General features: G+C 41.2%; 1 protein-coding gene across 2 annotated transcripts in view; it reads left to right on the forward strand.

The window, feature by feature from the left end:
- Window positions 1–7,767: 7,767 nt before the first annotated feature.
- zbtb5 (zinc finger and BTB domain containing 5) overlaps window positions 7,768–19,612 on the forward strand; it is a 34,141-nt gene continuing 22,296 nt past the window's right edge. Inside the window, exon 1 of one of the 2 annotated variants that reach the window (XM_072589567.1) lies at window positions 7,768–7,990. The gene's annotated coding sequence lies outside the window, so the exon portion shown is untranslated. Of the gene's footprint in view, window positions 7,991–10,097; window positions 10,483–19,612 lie in introns of those variants that run through there. The other variant, XM_072589577.1, reaches the window with a different exon arrangement.

The raw sequence follows: 19,612 nt of genomic DNA on the forward strand, positions 1-19,612 counted from the left end.
TATGTGGACTTCTAGAAGGCCTTCGACAAGATGCCACACGGGAGGCTGCTGAGTAAGATAACAGCCCATGGTGTTATAGGCAAGATATGAGCATAGATAGAAGAAGGGCTGTCTGGCAGAAAACAGAGCATGGGGATAAAAGAATTCATCTCAGGATGGCTGCTAGTGACCAATAGTGTCTGCAAAAGTCGGCGTTGGGACTTTTCACTTGATACATTAATGACCTAGATAAAGGAACTGAAGGCATTCTGGCTAAGTTTGCAGGTGATACAAAGATAGGCGGAGGGAAAGGCTGTATTGAGGAGGCAGGAACGTTGCAGAGGATTTACACAGAAGAGTGGGCAAAGACGTGGCAGATGGAATACAACTTGTGAAAGTGTGAAGTCATGTACTTCGGTAGGAAGAATAAACACATAGACTATTTTCTAAATGGGGAGAAAATGCAGAAATCTGAAGTACAAGGGGTCTTGGGAGTCCTAGTTCAGGATTGTATTAAGGTTAACTTGCAGGTTGAGTCGGTACTTAGGAAGGCAAATGCAATGTTGGCATTTATTTTGAAAGGACTAGAATATAAAAACAGGGATGTACTTCTGAGGCTTTATAAAGCTCTGGTAGAGCACATTTAGAATATTGTGAGCAATTCTGGTCCCCATGTCTCAGGGAGGATATAGTGCCCCTGATATGGGTCCAGAGGTGATTCACAAGAATGATCCTAGGAATAAAAGGCTTAACATATGAGGAACATTTGAGGCATGTGGGTGTGTACTCTTTGGAGTTTAGAAGGATGAGGGGGGATCTAATTGAACCATACAGAATACTGAAAGCCCTTGGATAGAATGGATGTTGGGAAGAGGTTCCATTAGCAGGGGAGACTAGGACCCAAGGAGACAACCTTAGAATAAAAGGAAGCCCCTTTAGAATGGAGATGAAGAGAAACTTGTTCAGCCAGAGAGTGGTGAATCTATGAATTCATTACCATAGAAGGCTGTGGAGGCCAGGTCATTGAGTATATGTAAGAATGAGATAGATAGGTTCTTGAGTATCAAGGGGATCAAAGGTTATGGGGAGAAGGCAGGAGAATGGAGTTGAGCAACTTATCAGCCATGATTGAATAGCGGAGATGACTTAATGGGCTGAATGACCTAATTTCTGCTATGTCTTATAGTCTTGTACTCCTTATACATTCATGACCATGTGGCCAAATTCCACCCCAACTCCATTTACAAGTTTGCTGGCGACACCACTGTTGTAGGTCAGATCACAAAGAACAATGAGACAAAATATAGGAAAGAGATTTAGTATAAAGACAAAAATCTCTCCATCAATGTCAGCAAAATGAAGAAGCTGGTCATTGACTTCAGGAAATATAGTGGAGGTCTGCAAAAATAGTGCTGAGGTGGAGATGATCAAGAGAGTAAGTTCCTGGGAGAGAAGATCAATAACAATCCACTGGCATCAGCACAACAACACCTCTACTTCCTCAGGCAACTAAGGAAATTTGGCTTGTCCACAAAGACTGTTACCAATTTTCATAGATGTTACATAGAAGCATCCTTTCTGGATTCATCACAGTATGGTATGGCAAAGGTTCTTCCTAAGACTGCAAGAAACTACAGTCATAATTACAGCCCAATCCATCACACAAACCAGCCTCCATCTATACTTCCTGCTGACTCAGGAAAACAACCAACATAATCAAAGACACCTCCCACCCCTGTTGTACTCTCTTCCACCCTCTTCCATTGTGCAGAAAATATACAAGTTTGAATACTGTTATGAAGGTGTAGAGGTATACTGTATCTTTAAGAGAGTTGAAAGACTTAGCATGCACAAAAGAGTACTAGAAAATTTACAATGTAACATTTGGTCCAACAGCTAGCAGCACTTGGGTTTCTATGAGACAAAGCAAATCCAAATTCAGCTAATCAGTTTAAATTATGCTCCAAGATACTAAACTCGAATCAAGTTTGAATTTAGTATTTTGACAATATTAACACCAAAATGAAATGATGCTTCGGGGTATAAAATCAGACATTTTGGAACAGTTAACCAGAGCAGCAAAGAGCAGCAAGGAGAACTGCTAAGCCACCAACATATGCAGACTGCCCATAGAATAGCTCTCTTAAAGGTACCTTTATCTAGCAATGACCTGTGAAACAGAAACCCTAAGAAGAAGAAAAGAAGACAGACGAAGATACAAGAGAACATTTGACAGCTGGCTGGTTTTGAAATTTGAATTTTTTGGTAAATCTTAATCAGGGATTTTATTGGACCAGTAGTGGTAAAGGGAGGAAAGTAAAAGATAGGTTAGCGTTGTAAATATTTGTTAATTAATTATTCTCTGTTAGACTTTAAAAAAAATAAAATTGTTGATTTTTATTTTGAATAGTGACTTTTGGGAATCGTTCTTTGCCTCTCAAGTTTTAACAGATTACGTCACGAGTTAAATCATTTCTGTGTTGCAGGTTTAAATTAGTAGGGGGAGGGGTTTACCCCGTGTTATAACAATACATATAGGAACAGATTCAGAAGCAGCTTCTTCCCCACTATTATCAGACTTTTGAACGGATGTCTCAAATATTAATTCTGATCTCTCTCTGCAGCTGTAACACTGTATTCTGCATTCTGTTCTGCTACCCTAATGCAATTTGTATGGTACGATCTGCCCATATAGAACACAAAACACTTCTCACTGTATCATGGTACATGTGACAACAGTAAGTAAATCAAATCAATATGTGTATTCATATAAAATTGCCTGTGTCAGAGGTTGAGGACACTGTTAAAAAAAGGTTAAAAAAAAGCCTATTTCACTGATTCATGATACTTCAAAAAAGAAAAATGGGTTTCAACAGATCAGTTATCCTCAATGAAGGAAATTCATGAGATTAAAGGTCCTTCAGAGATTGTAATGAAGCAAACACATGTATCATCAGGAAAGATATCATCTGCAAAGGGAACCCAAGACAAAAAAGTTGCCCTATTTTAAATGGACTTACAGACCTCACAAGAACAGAATCAAGAGCAACAGTCCTCAAGTCAATCACCCACTAATCTTCCAAAGAGAATGCATTCTGGAATATTAGTGTAACCTCTAGACCTTCCAGGTTTGTGAAGTCAGAGACTTAGGTTAGATGAGGTAATGGTAAATCTAATTATGTACATGAATGTATCAATGTCAATAGTGAGGAAAAAAGCTTGGAGAAAGATGATGTTTTGTAAGGTGTTTGGTTCTGAAAAGGTTAATACTGCATGAAGTTCCATTCAATATAATGATGTCACAAGGATTTAGGTGGGAGAATATTCTAGTATCTTGAAACAGCTGAATTTATTATTCCAGGGATCCTCATAGTCTTAATAAAATGTATATCATATCAATGTAATGTGTACCTGATCTCTATCATACATCAAACTACATCTTACTTAAGATAAGAGCCTCCTCATGTGAGATGAGTAGCTTTCCTCTACCACCACACTAGGCAAAGCAGACCCTACAGATCCTTACCAGGAAAGACAATGGTGACAGCAGTCTATCAGATATATCTTTTACCAAATGAGCTGTGGTGAGGATCCATCATGTAACATAATTGCAGATGTGATCAATGTTGTTTTAATCAGCTGCACCATTACTGTAGGGTGGGGGGGTGTGGTAAGAGATGGAGTTGGAAGTAGAGACTTACTGGCCAATATATTAGTATTAATTCCTGTCAAAAATACAAATTACTGGTTTCAGGTTGCAGCAGATTCAGAGCTCAACACTATTTCGGATTTCAAATTCTATATTTCAAATAAATTGAAACTGAAAGATTATTTAAAAGGTTAAAACATACTAAGAATTAATGCATCTTAGACTTTCATGTTCACTTAAACTCAGACAAATTAATAACAGTTCAATTTTTCTTTTCTCCTGGAGTTTTTGTATCTAGAAATTATAAAAGATGCAGAAATCCAGTGCTTGATTGTGTGGATGTCTCTGTAGGAACTATTTTAGTGCAGTTTGTTAAATTGTGTTTATTTTTGGTTAAACGGACTGACTGACTTTTTATAGAGAGTCAACTAAACACTATTTCTGTCCTCCACTAAACAGTGAACACAGCTTTATTTTCTTGACTATTGGTTTGCATTGTTTAATATTCTTATTAAAATCTAACTGCTGGCTCAATCCAACTTTGGCAAGCTGTTTAAAATTCTCTAACTGCTGCTCCTGTGATTTTGCAAAAGTAACTTGCATCTTCCCTTCTGCCACCTCTCCACACAAAGCACTGTATCATTTCTCCATTGTGAAATAAGCAAATTATATCGGAATCCAGCTACTCAAACTTCAACTTCTCCCTGCAGCCATACAGTTAATTTGCAGACTCTGTTTTGGAGTGAGAACACAAAGGATCTGCAAAATAGCTGGAAAACACAGAATATTTCTTTGAAGCCCCTTGGCCTAAAACACCCTAACATAGATACCAACTTATTGATCAGCACAGTGGCAGCATGGTGGCTCAGTGGTTAACACTGCTGCCTCACAGCGCCAGCGACCCAGGTTTGATTCCAGCCCTGGGTGACTGTCTGCATGAGTTTCCTCTGGGTGCTCTGGTTTCCTCCCACAAGCGAAAGATGTGCGGGTTAGGTGAATTGGCCATGCTAAATTGCCCATAGTGTTCAGGGATGTGCAGGCTAGGTGCATTCGTCAGGGATAAATGTAGAGTAACAGGGAATGATTCAGTGGCGTACTCGTCGGTGGGCCAAAGGGGTGTTTCCGCACTGCAGAGATTATATTCTATTATTATTTTCACAATACCAGTAATGTTACTTAGATTCAGTCATTATGGGAAACAAACACCTAGCTTGTTTGTTTCTTAAAAGTTGTTTAAATACAAATAAAAAGCCAAATATTGGAGATTCGAAACAGCAACTGAGAATGCTGGGAATGTGCAGAGAAGACAAACAGTGAATGCAGTGAGCCTGACTGGTCAACAATCTTCAACCCTTCGTAATATTAAATCAATCAAAAACTGTTTTCCCTGTTTTTAAACTGGCATCAAGGCCAACTGACTTATCAGAGCTGGACTTGCTAACCTACAATGGTTCCCAATCCAGCAAGTTATAGAGTCACACAGTATGGAAACAGACCATTCGGTCCAACCAGTCCATGCTGACCATAATCCCAAACTAAACCAGTCCCACCTGCCTGCGGTTGGCTTATATCCCTCCAAACATTCTTTATTCATGTGCTTATCCAAAAGTCTTTTAAACGTTGTAACTATACCCGCATTCACCACTTCCACTGGACGTTTATTACATACAGGAACCACTCTCTGTGTAAATAAATTTCCCCTTCTGTCTTTTTAAAATCTTTCTCATTGCACGTTACAAATATGCCCCTAGTCTGGAAATCCACCACCCTTGGGAAAAGACACCTGCCATTCCATAAGACCATACGACATAGGAGCAGAAGTTAGTCCATTCAGCCCATCCAGGCAGCTCTGGCATTGAATCATGAGATCGAGTGAATCCTTAGAAGAGTATAAAGGAAGTAGGAGTATACTTAAGAGGGAAATCAGAGGGCAAAACGGGGACATGAGATAGCTTTGGCAAATAGAATTAAGGAGAATCCAAAGAGTCTTTACAAATACATTAAGGATAAAAGGGTAACTAGGGAGAGAATAGGGCCCCTCAAAGATCAGCAAGGCGCTTTTTTGTGGAGCCGCAGAAAATGGGGGAGATACTAAATGAATATTTTGTATCAAAGTTTACTGTGGAATAGGACACGGAAGATATAGACTGTAGGGAAATAGATGGTGACATCTTGCAAAATGTCCATATTACAGAGGAGCAAGTGCTGGATGTCTTGAAATGGTTAAAGGTGGATAAATCCCCAGGACCTCATCAAACGTACCCTAGAACTCTGTGGGAAGCTAGAGAAGTGATTGCTAGGCCTCTTGCTGAGATATATGTATCATCGATAGTCACATGTGAGGTGCCGAAAGATTGGAGGTTGGCTAACATGGTGCCACTATTTGAGAAAGATGGTAAGGACAAGCCAGGGAACTACAGACCAGTGAGCTTGACCTTGGTGGTGGGTAAGTTGGTAGAGGCAATCCTGAGGGACAGGATGCACCTGTATTTGGAAAGGCAAGGACTGATTCGGGATAGTCAACATGGCTTTGTGCATGGGAAATCATGTCTCACAAACTTGATTGAGTTTTTTGAAGAAGTAACAAAGAGGATTAATGAGGGCAGAGCAGTAGATGTGATCTATTTTGACTTCAGTAAGGCGTTCGACAAGGTTCCCCATGGGAGACTGATTAGCAAGGTTACATCTCATGGAATACAGGGAGAACTAGCCATTTGGATACAAAACTGGCTCAAAGGTAGAAGACAGACAGTGGTGGTGGAGGGTTGTTTTTCAGACTGGAGACCTGTGACCAGTGGAGTGCCACAAGGATCGGTGCTGGGGCCTCTACTTTTTATCATTTACATAAATGATTTGGATGCGAGCATAAGAGGTGCAGTTAGTAAGTTTGCAGATGACACCAAAATTGGAGGTGTAGTGGACAGTGAAGAGGGTTACCTCAGATTACAATAGGATCTTGACCAAGTGGGCCAATGGGCTGAGAAGTGGCAGATAGAGTTTAATTCAGATAAATACGAGGTGCTGCATTTTGGGAAAGCAAATCTTAGCAGGACTTATACACTTAATGGTAAGGTCCTAGGGAGTGTTGCTGAACAAAGACACCTTGGAGTGAAGGCTCATAGCTCCTTGAAAGTGGAGTCGCAGGTAGATAGGACAGTGAAGAAGGCGTTTGGTATGCTTTCCTTTATTGGTTAGAATATTGAGTACAAGACTTGGGAGTTCATGTTGCAGCTGTACAGGACATTGGTTAGGCCACTGTTGGAATATTGTGTGCAATTCTGGTCTCCTTCCTATCGGAAAAATGTTGTGAAACTTGAAAGGGTTCAGAAAAGATTCACAAGGATGTTGCCAAGGTTGGAGGATCTGAGCTACAGGGAGAGGCTGAACAGATTGGGGCTGTTTTCCCTGGAGCGCGGAGGCTGAGGGGTGACCTTATAGAGGTTTACAAAATTATGAGGGACATGGATAGGATAAATAGGCAAAGTCTTTTCCCTGGGGTCGGGGAGTCCAGAACTAAAGGGTATAGGTTTAGGGTGAGAGAGGAAAGATATAAAAGAGACCTAAGGGGCAACCTTTTCACTTAGAGGGTGGTACGTGTATGGAATGAGCTGCCAAAGGATGTGGTGGAGGCTGGTACAATTGCAACGTTTAAGAGGCATTTGATGGGTATATGAATAGGAAGGGTTTGGAGGGATATGGGCCGGGTGCTGGCAGGTGGGACTAGATTGGGTTGCGATATCTGGTCGGCATAGACAGGTTGGACTGTTTCCATGCTGTACATCTCTATGACTCTATGACTAGCTTGTTAAATGAGCACCATTATCTAGAAGCGCAATTAAACTTGCCTTCATCACACTTCCAGGCAATCCATTCTATACCCTAATTATTTGTTGGAATCTTCTTAAACGTCGTGCGATAAAGACATGCAAGTTCTTTCGAAAATAAAACGTATTAATTTAACAACTGCACTACATTTAAGATCTAATTCTTGAGAGGTAAACAGCTATCAATTCAATGTTGCGTGCATTGTTTGTCTTTGCCGCCTGTTGAAGCAACGACACACAATTAGGAACAAAGGTGCCAAGCTCCCGATGTCAATCCAAGAGAAGGTGGTTTCCGCTTCCGAGTGAAAGGTGACAGTTTGTCAGAGGCCGATGGGGAGGAGGAGGTGGTGCTCGTTGCCGGTCTCAGTCACAGCTGAACAAAAGCTGGCGCCTGGCCCAGTGTCGAGCAGTTTTCCGGCTCCGGGCCAGGTTTCCGGTCGGTTTCCGTTGGTCGCGCGGGAGCGGCGGCAGCAACACGCGGCTCACACGCGCCCGTTGTTTTGTCCCCGAGCGCGGGAGGAAGAAGCGCGCGCCTCAGGTAAGGGAGAGCGCGAGCGGAGCGGGCCGGGCGCATGCGCTGGATGGGGTGAGCGCACAATGAGGGGGCCGCGAACTCCGCGTGGGTGCACGTTATAAACCCCCCACCCCCACCCCGGACACATCCGTGCACCCTCACACTTCTACCCGTCCCCAGTCCCCTTTATTCACCGTTCATCTCCAGGTTGCATTCCACTCTTCACTTAACAGGGATTCCATGTCCCCTTACTCCCCAGAGTCTGTATCATCCCTTATTCTCCAGGGTCCCCAAACCCTGTAATGTCCACCACCCTTCACTTCCAGAGAGTCCATTCCCCTGCGACCCCATCTTCACTTCGAGGGTCCCCATCCTATCCAGGATCTCCCCCTCCCCAATCCACCCTTCCCCCTCCCATGCCCATTCCCCCCCCCCCTCAATCAGGTAGAAGATACAAAAGCTTAAACGCCTGTGCCAACAGATTCCAAAACAGCTTCTTCCCCACTGTTATTAGACTTCTGAATGGACTTCTCAAATTTTAAATTTAAATGTTGATCTCTCTTTGTGGACCTTTTCTGCAGTCGTAACATTGTATACTATTACTATACTAATGCACTTTGTATGGTATGATCTGCTTGTATTGCACGCAAAACAAAACTTTTCATTGTAGCTAGGTACATGACGACAAATCAAATCAAATAATCCTCCTTCCTCAACATTCTCTTCATCCAGTTTCCTGTAATCCAGTTGCATAATTCCTATAGACCCTGCAACATCCTAGGGAGATGTCTTGTATCCACCTTCCTGTGTGCTAAATTCTGGCATTTAGCCCATCTCTGATTTGTTCATTTGACAGTTGACAAGTGTGTATTTAACTGCTGACACCCTGAACTCTGCATCACCTCCCTTACACCTCTGTAGTTGTCCTACTTTAGGACAATGCTTAAAACACATTTTACTAGCGAGTTTTGAGAAGATTCATAGCTCAGGTTGAGGTTCTGGATGAAGATTTGCTCAATGAGCTGGAAGGTTCATGTTCAGACGTTTCATCACCATACTAGGTAACATTTTCAGTGAGCCTCTGGACGAAGCATTGCTGATGATTCCTGCTTTCTATTTATATGTTTAGGTTTCTTTGGGTAACATCTTCAGTGAACTTCCAGACGAAGCATTGCTAATAATTCTTGTTTTCTATTTATATGTTGGGTTCTTTGGCTGAACATGAACCTTCCAGCTCAGCGAGCAAACCTACATTCAACACATTTCAATGGTTTAGTAATTCCTTATGTATATTGGTGTCAAACATTTTGTTTGAATGTTTTTGTGAGTGCCTTGGAACGTTTCACTATGTTTTAGGGTACTATAGAAATGTGGATTGTTTCCCTCTTTTCCCTTCTCTCCCCACCCTCCACACATACACACATGGCATCCCATATACACATTCCCTAAGCTATGTTCCAAAGTCTGGCCAGGATATCCCTGCGTACCAGGAGTATTCCCATTGAGGCAGCAGCCCAGGCATCTCCCGAGTGACTAGTCTCCTCCACTGGCAACCCTGTTAATCTTTTCTCCGTGGTTCACGCTATTGCAATCTGATTGAATGATCTGAATTTATTTCTTGAGAGCTCGGAGGAGCAGCCTCATCTGCCTGAAATTCACGCTCCACCTTAAGTATCGGAATGAATTGGTTTCCTTGCTGTGATTTCAATGCGTTGTATCCGGGCAGCGCTGAGTTGGAGCTGTCATTGCAGGCACTGAATCCACATCCAGTGAATCCATGCAGAAATAAAGTATTAATGCGTCGTTATTAAGCAAATGAATTGGATGCGGGCCATTCACATGGTACATTCGCTTCAACGGTGCATTGCAAACTGAGCAGACACTGACAAAGCATTGGGCAGCCGTCGGCACCCCTGTCCATTCGATACTGGAGTGGCAACAGCTCCCAGGCTCTTTGTATCGCAATTGCTGCAAACAGCCACAGTCAATGCTGGGCAGGCGCGGGTTGGAAACTCAGTGAGATTGTGTGTGAGAGAGGGAGAGATCAGATCAGTGCATTTTCAGGCTGCTGGGAAAAGGCGTTCGGCATCCTGTGTCTAAACAGCCGAGGAAGCGGGGGTGGGGAAGAGAGGAAGGAAGGAGGCAGTGAGCGAATGAATTGGCCGATGGTGCTAATCTTTCATGCACCCGGTTCGCAAATGTAGATTCAGTTACTCTGATGTCTTTGCATGGACTGCGCGCAGGATTTCTCGGTGGAGCGCCAGTGTTTTACAGTGTCGGGTGGAATGGTAATGAATGAAGATGCCTGTCCCGCATCTTGTGCATGAGGAAATAAATAGTCCCCCAGTTGGGACGCGATCCGTTTTCTGAGCAGATTGAACGGTCAGATTGTTTTCTCTGGGTCAGACTACGCCACATACCAGAGTTAATTTAATACATGAGCGAGCAGTAGCAAGGAGTGGTAGCCGAGGGGTTCACATCCTGATGTAAGTCGGCATAGTGCGAAGCTTAATCAGGTAAGAACTGCCTGAGAGCACTGCCTTGATTCTCCAGTATTCATCTACAGTACTAGAAATTGAATTTTATGCAATCGTTTTACTTAGGTTTTTTGGAAGATTTTTTGACGTTGGTGGACTGATGTAATTACAGTGAGTTTATAACGAAGGAATTGCTCTGGATATTTTGATTAATGTTTAAATGTGTTTTGGAAAATCCTTCAGAAGAGTACGTAATGGTAAATCCAAACTGATCGAAATAGCATTGTGCGTGGAGCCCTCAGAAACCACTGTTCCCTCTGTCACCAATCTCAATGAGAACAAAGATGCATAAGGAGAAATTGAATGAAATGAACACAACTTTGGTCAGCTTCTTGTTCTCTCCTTTCCTGTGATTTAATTTTTCCTTTTTTGGAATTGTTTGTAGGCTTCTATTTCCGATGAAGCCTCAGTCAGTGACTTCCATCCAATTTAGTTCAAATTAAACCTGAGAACAAGGAAGCTCTGATTCAATGAAATCAACATGGATTATTGAGCTATAGTTTACTAATTTGGGTGGCGTGCTTTTCTTTGTTTTGAGGATGTGAACATTGGCAAGGCCAGCATTTATGGGTGATCCCTAACTGCCCTTCAGAAGATGGTGGTAAGTGCCTTCTTAAACTGCTGCAGAGCATGAGATGTAAGTGCATGCACAGTGCTATTAAGAAGGGAGTTCCAGAATTTTATCTCAGAGACTGAAGCAATGGCAGCAATTATAACTCCAAGTCAGGGTAGTCTGTGGTTTGGAGGGAAATGTGCAGATGGTGATGGCATCTGCTACTGTGGACCTTTTTAGATGGTAAAGAAATTGAACCTTCATGAGTAATTGCAGTGTATGCTGTAGACTGTAGTACAATAGCCACAGTGTGCTGACAGGGGAGAGAGTTGGTGCATGGGGAATTGATTGAGTAGGCTGCTTTTGCTTGAATGATATTGAATCTCTTAATTGGGGCTGCACTAATCCAGATGATGGGGAACATTCTATCATGTATAATGTGTGTCTTTATGATGTTGGAGACAACTTTAGGCTGTTTGATGAATTAATTGCTGCAGAATTGCTAGCCTCTGAACTTTTTAGGTCACTATTTTTAAAGTTTTCCTTGAAAGTGGAATTGCAGGTAGATAGGATAGTGAAGAAGGCGTTTGGTATGCTTTCCTTTATTGGTCAGAGTATTGGGTACAGGAATTGGGAGGTCATGTTGCAGCTATACAGGACACTAGTTAGGCCACTGTTGGAACATTGCTTGCAGTTCTGGTCTCTTTTCTATCGGAAAGATGCTGAGAAACTTGAAAGGGTGAAGAAAAGATTTACAAGGATGTTGCCAGGTTTGGTGGATTTGAGCTATAGGGAGAGGTTGAATAGGCTATTTTCCCTGAAGCGTCGGAGGCTGAGGGGTGATCTTATAGAGGTTTATAAAATCATGAGGGGCATGGATAGGATAAATAGACAAAGTCTTTTCCCTGGGGTTGGGAGTCCAGAACTAGAGGGCAAAAGTTTAGGGTGAAGGGAAAGATATAAAAGAGACCTGAGGGGCAACATTTTCATACAGAGGGTGGTACATGTATGGAATGAGCTGCCAGAGGAAGTTGTGGAGGCTAGTACAATTGCAACATTTAAAAGGCATTTGGATGGGTATATGAATAGGAAGGGTTTGGAGGGAATATGGGCTAGGTGCTGGCAGATGGGACTAGATTGGCTTGGGATATCTGGTCGGCACAGACATGTTGGACCGAAGGGTCTGTTTCCGTGCTGTACGTCTCTATCAATCTATGAATGTGATGTTGCTGGATGAGCATCATTCATTCCCTATCCCTAGTTGCCCTCGAAGGTGTTGATAAACTGCCTTCTTATACTGCTGCAGTCCACATTGCTGTAGGTAGATCCACAGTTCTGTTAGGGAAGGAATTTTCAGGATTTTGACCTAGTGATAGTGATACAGTGGTGATATATTTACCAGTCATGATGGTGATTGGTTTCAAGGGGAACTTGCAGGTGGTGGTCTTTGCATGTATCTGTCTTACCATGTAATGACCATTACTGTACCTCTGGGGAAGATTTGATTTTAAATGGTTTTTATTTAATATGAATTCTGCGTCAACAGGTTTGTGTAGACAGCATACCAGAGCTTCATTACCTCCAATCATGAAACGTAAAGCATATTTGAGTAGGACCTCTCATGTACTGAGTGTTAGTTGTACTGATATGGGGAAGGAATTGAAGGACTGACTCTCAATTGTTCCCATGTACATTCTTGTAAAAAGTGTTAGCGCAGCTTTTAGCTGGCCCTTGAATGTTGTATCATTCGGTAAAACCTAGGGAATGGGAGAAAAGGAATCTTCTCATGAAAAAGGGTCTTATCTGCAAGAAAGGCCAGATTACACAACATTCATTCATCAATGTGTGCTTATTCTGACCTGTTGGCATTGTGCAGGGGAACAAAAAGCAATCCATGTGTCTTTGTTTTTGCTCATGCTTTCCTGCACCATTGCATTTTGATCCAGGTTCAAAAATAGCTGGTGGCTGTTTGATTTTGTTTTCCAAATCTTTGTCTTCATAAACACATCCGAATTGATGAATTTCAAACATGTTAGCCAGGATTACCTCAGGATAAAATTGACTGCTGGTAAAGAAAGAAACCTTTTTCCCTGCTATTAGTTTAGATAAGCGACAGTGAATTGACAATGAGCTATCAGTGTCTTATGTTCCAGTTTAGCCCTCTCTATTCCTGAAAGTTCTGATCTCTGCTGGGATACTATTCTGAAGTATTAATTGACCTCCAGTAATTTGCCTGTGTACAGTCCTTTTGTGAGTCCCACCCCAGGGATGTTGAGGTCCGATATTAACTTAGTTAGGATTAGCATGATTCATGCTAATTGGGATTTGGTTTTGGGGCTGTCAGGTCTCAATGGGTGGTGCATCAGATGTTGTTTACATCCACTGGAATGATTCAGTTTTAAAGTTACTTCCATCTGCCCTTTTTGAGTTGAAAATTCACGCGTTTGTGATGTCTACGTTTTGTATGTAATCAAGGTCTGGGTATGATAATACAAATGTAATCTTGGAGAAACGTTGGTGCTTTGACCACCATCGATAGATAAAGAGTGAAGCCAAGCAAAGACAGTGCCAATTGAGCTGGACCATGAGGGAGAATTATTGGGGGAGGTTGACTCATAACTAGTGTCAATGCTACATGGAGGTGATGTGAGAAGATTGGCAAACAAAAGAGATGGGAAAGATGAGAACAGTCAATGGGTCGAATGATATTTGAAACTTGGTGCCCAGGAAGCAGTACGCTATCTTGGAGTTGATAGTTTCAGGAAAAGTTAAGAACAGAGAAAACGGGTGAAAAAATGAACAGGAATTTGACAACTCTTATAGGACATTTGTTGGAAGAGTTAAATGGACAATATTTTAAATCTAGAAGGAAAAATCCCCATTGAGTAAGCGTGGTGTGAACAAGATTTTTGCTGGGTTGGCAATTAAATTTGAGAAACATCGATCTCCTTGGAGCAAAGAAAATTAACTGGAGATTTAGTGAAGTTATTCAAAATTATAAAGCATTTGTAGTAAATGAGGAGTTGGTTCCAGTTGCAGAAGAATCAGAAACCAGAGAATATAAATTTAAGATAATTGGCAAATGAGCCAGAGGCAAAATCAAAGTTTTCTTTTTATTTTGGGCAGTGAGTTATGATCTGGAATGTATTGCTTATGCAGGTGCTGGAGGTAAATTCGGCAAGAACTTTCAAAACGGATCAAATATATACTTCAACAGGATAAATTGCAGGCCTTTTGGGGGAAATGCAAAGGAATGGAATTAATTGGGTAGCTTTTTCAAATCATTAGTATAAGCACGCAGGTCTGAATAAGCCCTCCTGAGCTGAACCATTTTACTCATCCTTGCCAGCATTGCATATAAGCATGCAAACATCTGTTGGAGTTGATAGGTGGTGCATTATAATGTAGCATTTATTGTACCGTATAGAAAAGCTTTGTAAGCCTTTCAATAGCCCTAAAATTTTGCCCCATAATGTGTATTTGAAATTTGGTTGATTCTAAGACAGCTTGACCTTCTAATGCTATGTTTCTAAATACGAGGATTCTTTCTTTTAAATGACTGATTGTGGGTTTGACTGTAACGCCCCATGACAAGTTCATTGACTTTTTTTTAATACATATGTGTGTATAGATTTGGATTATGTATTTATTTTTAATTTTGGGATCACACTTAGGAGGTTGTGATACGCCCAATGATTCCTAATACTGTATATTTGATGTTGCAATAATGATGAAATAGTATTACATATTAAAGCCAGGTTGCTGTCATTCATAGAATGAGAATGTGCAGTTGGTAAATTTTCTTTTGTTATTCCTACCACTGATGGCACTGCTAATTGCTGTTCAAGTAAAGCAAGCCTGACTTGAGGAAAGCACTCCTGTAAGGTCATAAAGGTGTAAATTCAGTAACAGAAATGCTCATCAAGCTGATTGCTTTGCTTTGTTTTGGATAGTGTCAAGCTTCCTGAATGTTGTTTTGGCCAGGTGAAATAGTGCTGCTCTGATGTGTCCTGCTGCCCTTGTTCTTGATGTTTAAGGAAGTGGATGAGGTACCATTCAAGTGGGTGCCGTTGAATTTCATGAATATTGTTGGAGCAGCACCCAACCAAGCAAGTGGAAAGTGTCACATTATACTACTAATTTGTGCCTTTATATGGCATGTGGGCTTTGGGGAGTCAGCAGTGTGAATTGAAGACTGGCATCTGTGAAGTTGTGGTCCTCAGAAGGATGCTGAGATCAATCCATTTGGAACTTATGGCTCATAGTCATTGCAGACTTGTCAACCTTTAGGTTCCCCACTCATTGTGGATGGGTATACATGTGGATTCTCCTATTAGTTGGCACCATCATTTGTGACTGGATGTGGCAGTTTTTGTCAAACTTTGATCTGTTGTGTATTGTATTGCTTATTTATACTGAGGCAGCAGTGTGTGCTGCCTCTGCTTTTCAGCTCCTATGCAGTTCTGGCTTGTTGGTAATGGTAGAGTGAGAGATTTCTCTGGCCACGCAGTTAGAGATTTTGGTGGAATAGATTCGCTTGCAGATGTCCCAGTTTAAATGTATCCAATGCTAAGGTTGATACCTGGTGTTCTTTTCTTTTATGTTTGACTCTTCTGTAGCGGTTGGGTGTGTCTGAGTGGCTTGCTCAGCCATTTCAGATGGTAGTTAAGAATCAGTTATATTGCTGTGTGGTTGGAGTCACATATCAGCCGGACTGGATAAGGATTGCAGAATTCCTGTTCCCACAAGAGGTGAAAGACAATCACGTCCCAAAAGTACATTAGTGATGTGTTCTTTGGAATCCAGTAGTTTAATGATCATTCTTAAGACTGACTTTTTAATGTTGACTGATTTAAACTTCCCAGCTGCAGTGGGATTTGAATTTATCTACAGAGCACATCAACTCTAGATTACTCATCTTGTAACATTACTGCAATTATAGTTTTTTTTAATTGTGCTATTGAAGTTGGGGATAGTATCTGTCTTGTTGGTGATTGTCACTTGGATAATGTGTTTTAACTGTGTATTTGGATAATGTTCATGGAGAACTGTTGATGAATATCTAACCCAGTTATTTCATTTGAATGTGTTTTATTTGTCCTGGTGAGGAATCCCATGCTGATAGGTGAGTCCAAAAATATATTGATGGAATAGATTCATACAACACAATCATTTTGTTTCAAAGCTGGGTTTTAAATAATTCTGAAACAAGTTTTGGATGGAGAAGGGTTCTCCCTAGGGATTTGCTGAGTATATTCTCTCCTGCAGAAGGATAGTCTGAAGTATTCGCGAATTTTGAGAAGATGTGTAGCTAAGGTTAAGGTTCTGAATGTAGGTATGCTCACTGAGCTGGAAGGTTCATTTTCAGACATTTCATCAACATACTTGGTAACATCTTCAATGAGCCTCTGGACGAAGCACTGCTGGTGTTTACTGCTTTCTATTTATATGTTTGGGTTTCCTTGGGTTGGCGATGTCATTTCCTATAGTGACGTCATTTCCTATTCTTTTTTCTCAGGGGGTTGTAGATGGGATCCAAGTCAATGTGTTTATTGATAAGAGTTCTGGTTGGAATGCGATGCTTCTAGGAATTCTCGTGCATGTCTGTGTTTGGCTTGTCCTAGGATGGATGTGTTGTCTCAGTCGAAGTGGTGTCTTTCTTCATCTGTATATGAGGATATTAGTGAGAATGGGTCATGCCGTTTTGTGACTAATTGATGTTCATGTATCCTGATGGCTAGTTTTTTGCCTGTTTATCCAATATAGTATTTGTCACAGTTCTTGCACCATATTTTGAAAATCACATTAGTTTTGCTTGTTGTCTGTATAGGGTCTTTCAAGTTCATTAGCTGCTGATTTAGTGTGTTGGTGGGTTTGTGGTCTACCATGATGGCAAGGGGTCTGAGTAGTCTAACAGTCATTTCCGAGAAGTCTTTGATGTAGGGGAGAGTGGCTAGGGTTTCTAGATGCATTTTCTCTGCTTGTTTGGGTTTGTTGCTGAGGAATTGTTCGACTGTATTGATTGGCAATACCTATACAGTGTATTCAAAAAGAACGGTACCCAATGAACACAGACCGGCAATTCCTCAGCAACAAACCCAAACAAGCAGACAAAACGCATCTAGAAACCCTAGCCACTCTCCCCTACATCAAAGACATCTTGGAAATGACTGCTAGACTACTCAGACCCCTTGGCATCATGGTAGCCCACCAACACACTAAATCAGCAGCTAATGAACTTGAAAGACCCTATACAGACAACGAGCAAAACTAATGTCATTTACAAAATACCATACAAAATCTGTAACAGACACCTATATTGGACAAACAGGCGGAAAACTACCCACAAGGATATATGAACATTAACTAGCCACAAAACGACATGACCCTCTCTCACTAGTACCCTTACATACAGATAAGGAAGGACATCACTTCGACTGGGACAAGCCAAACACAGACATGCACGAGAATTTCTAGAAGTATGGCATTCCAACTGGAACTCTATCAACAAACACATTGACTTGGATCCCATCTACCACCCCCTGAGAAAAAGAACAGGAAATGACATCACCAAGGAAGCCCAAACATATAAATAGAAAGCAGGAAACGCCAGCAGTGCTTCATCCAGAGGCTCACTGAAGATGTTACCTAGTATGGTGACGAAACGTCTGAAAATGAACCTTCCAGCTCAGCGAGCAAATCTACGTCCAGAGTCTGAAGTATTCTTCTGACCTGCTTGAGCAATATAATTGAACCACAAATAAATCAATCATTCACCCATCACACCTGTGCTCACTCAGATACATTGTCTCCAGGACAAGCAATGCCTGATTTTAAAGTGCTCATCTTATTTTCAAGTTCCCCTGACCTCACCTTGCCCTATTTTTGCTGCTTAGCAATCCTTTCGAGGTGTTTGTTCTCCTTTTAATTCTAACGTCTTGAGCTTCTCTGATTTTTATTTACCCCACTACTCATGGCTATAAGTGACATTTTACTTAGCTAGAGCTAATGATCCTTGTGACAACGATAAAAAGGAAGTCCCCTATCTTTCTGAAATAATTGGAGAATCTTATGCACTTTGGCTTGGTAAATATAATTAACTTAAACCAAACAGGTTACAAGTAGTACATAAGGTTTTTAAAAGGTTGCATTAAACCCTTTCACCATCTCGCTGTCAGTTATAGTACTAGTGAACAGAACTGCACTGACAGTCTGTGAGAACAAGTTGTGACAATGGAAGACTGCAAGATCAACCACCTGATGTGGGAGCGGCTCTCCAAAAGCTAGTGCCTCTAAATAAACCTGTTGGACTATAACCTGGTGTTGTGTGATTTTTAACTTAAAAATCAGTACTGTATCAAAGACCTTTCGATTAGAATCCTCTGGGTAGCTTGCAGATAAGTCCAAATGAGATAAACTTAAACAGTTTCTGTGGGATTGTATACCATTTTAAAGTAAAGTGGTAGACGGACAAAAGGTGAACCTCTTCAATGAAGGACATATCTTTGTTGACAAGAAGGGAAGCGCCCACAATACACTTTCCTTCGTATAGGGAAACATCTGGCATAGAGATGTTTTGGATAAAATCAGTGATGTCTATCTCAAGCTCAATCAGCATGATCATGCATTCAATCATCCTTTGGATGCTCCACCAGAATTCATCTACTTTCCATAAGTAAAAGGATGTTGATTCAATTTAGTTGTCTACTTAGCCCTCCTTTTTTGTCTTAAATTTATTATATTGGTAGAATACGATTTTTAAAGATGATCAATGATGTGTAAGTCCCATTAACCCACTGTCCTTCTAAATTTGACAAAGTTAAATTAAATAGCATAGCAGCTTTTACATTATTTAGCTGTGTGGCAGCATGAATGCTGTGACTTCCTAACAACTTGAGGATAAGACGAGCCTGTAGCTGGGAGGTATTACGGTCCCAGACAAGATCACCAACTTTTTTAGATTGGAATCTGGTTAGGGCCTGGAGACCACTTTTGATTTTAAAATAGACACAACGTTTGAAAGTGTTTGCTTAAAAAAAAATCCACAAAATTTCAGAGTTTTGAACAAACACAAAAGTTTGAAAATAAAAGATTAGAAATATAGTGCCAAAATACTGCTGGCAATACTCTGTGGAGATTGTATGAATCTTGAATGAATGGAGATATAAAACAAGATTCCTGAAAATAAAGGACTTCTATTGGTACAGCATGTTTCAGATCCTTGGTGCGCTTAGAGTCATAGAGGCACACAGCACAGAAACAGGCCCTTTGGTCCAACTCGTCCATGCCTCCTAAACAGAACTAGTTCCATTTGTCTCCATTTGGCCCATATCGCCTTCAATCTTTCCTATCCATGTACCCGTCCAAATGTCTTTTAAATGTTGTGATTGTACTTGTCTCTGTCACTTCTTCTGGTAACTCGTTCCATATATGCACCACACACTGTGTGGAAAAAAGTTGCTCCTGAGGTCCCTTTTTCAAATCTTTCCCATCTCACTTTAAACCTATGCTTCTCATAGCCAGGGAATTACATTTCAAACACAATCACTGTTGTTA

The sequence above is a fragment of the Chiloscyllium punctatum genome, chromosome 2 (assembly GCF_047496795.1).
Source record: "Chiloscyllium punctatum isolate Juve2018m chromosome 2, sChiPun1.3, whole genome shotgun sequence".
NCBI lineage: Eukaryota > Metazoa > Chordata > Chondrichthyes > Orectolobiformes > Hemiscylliidae > Chiloscyllium > Chiloscyllium punctatum.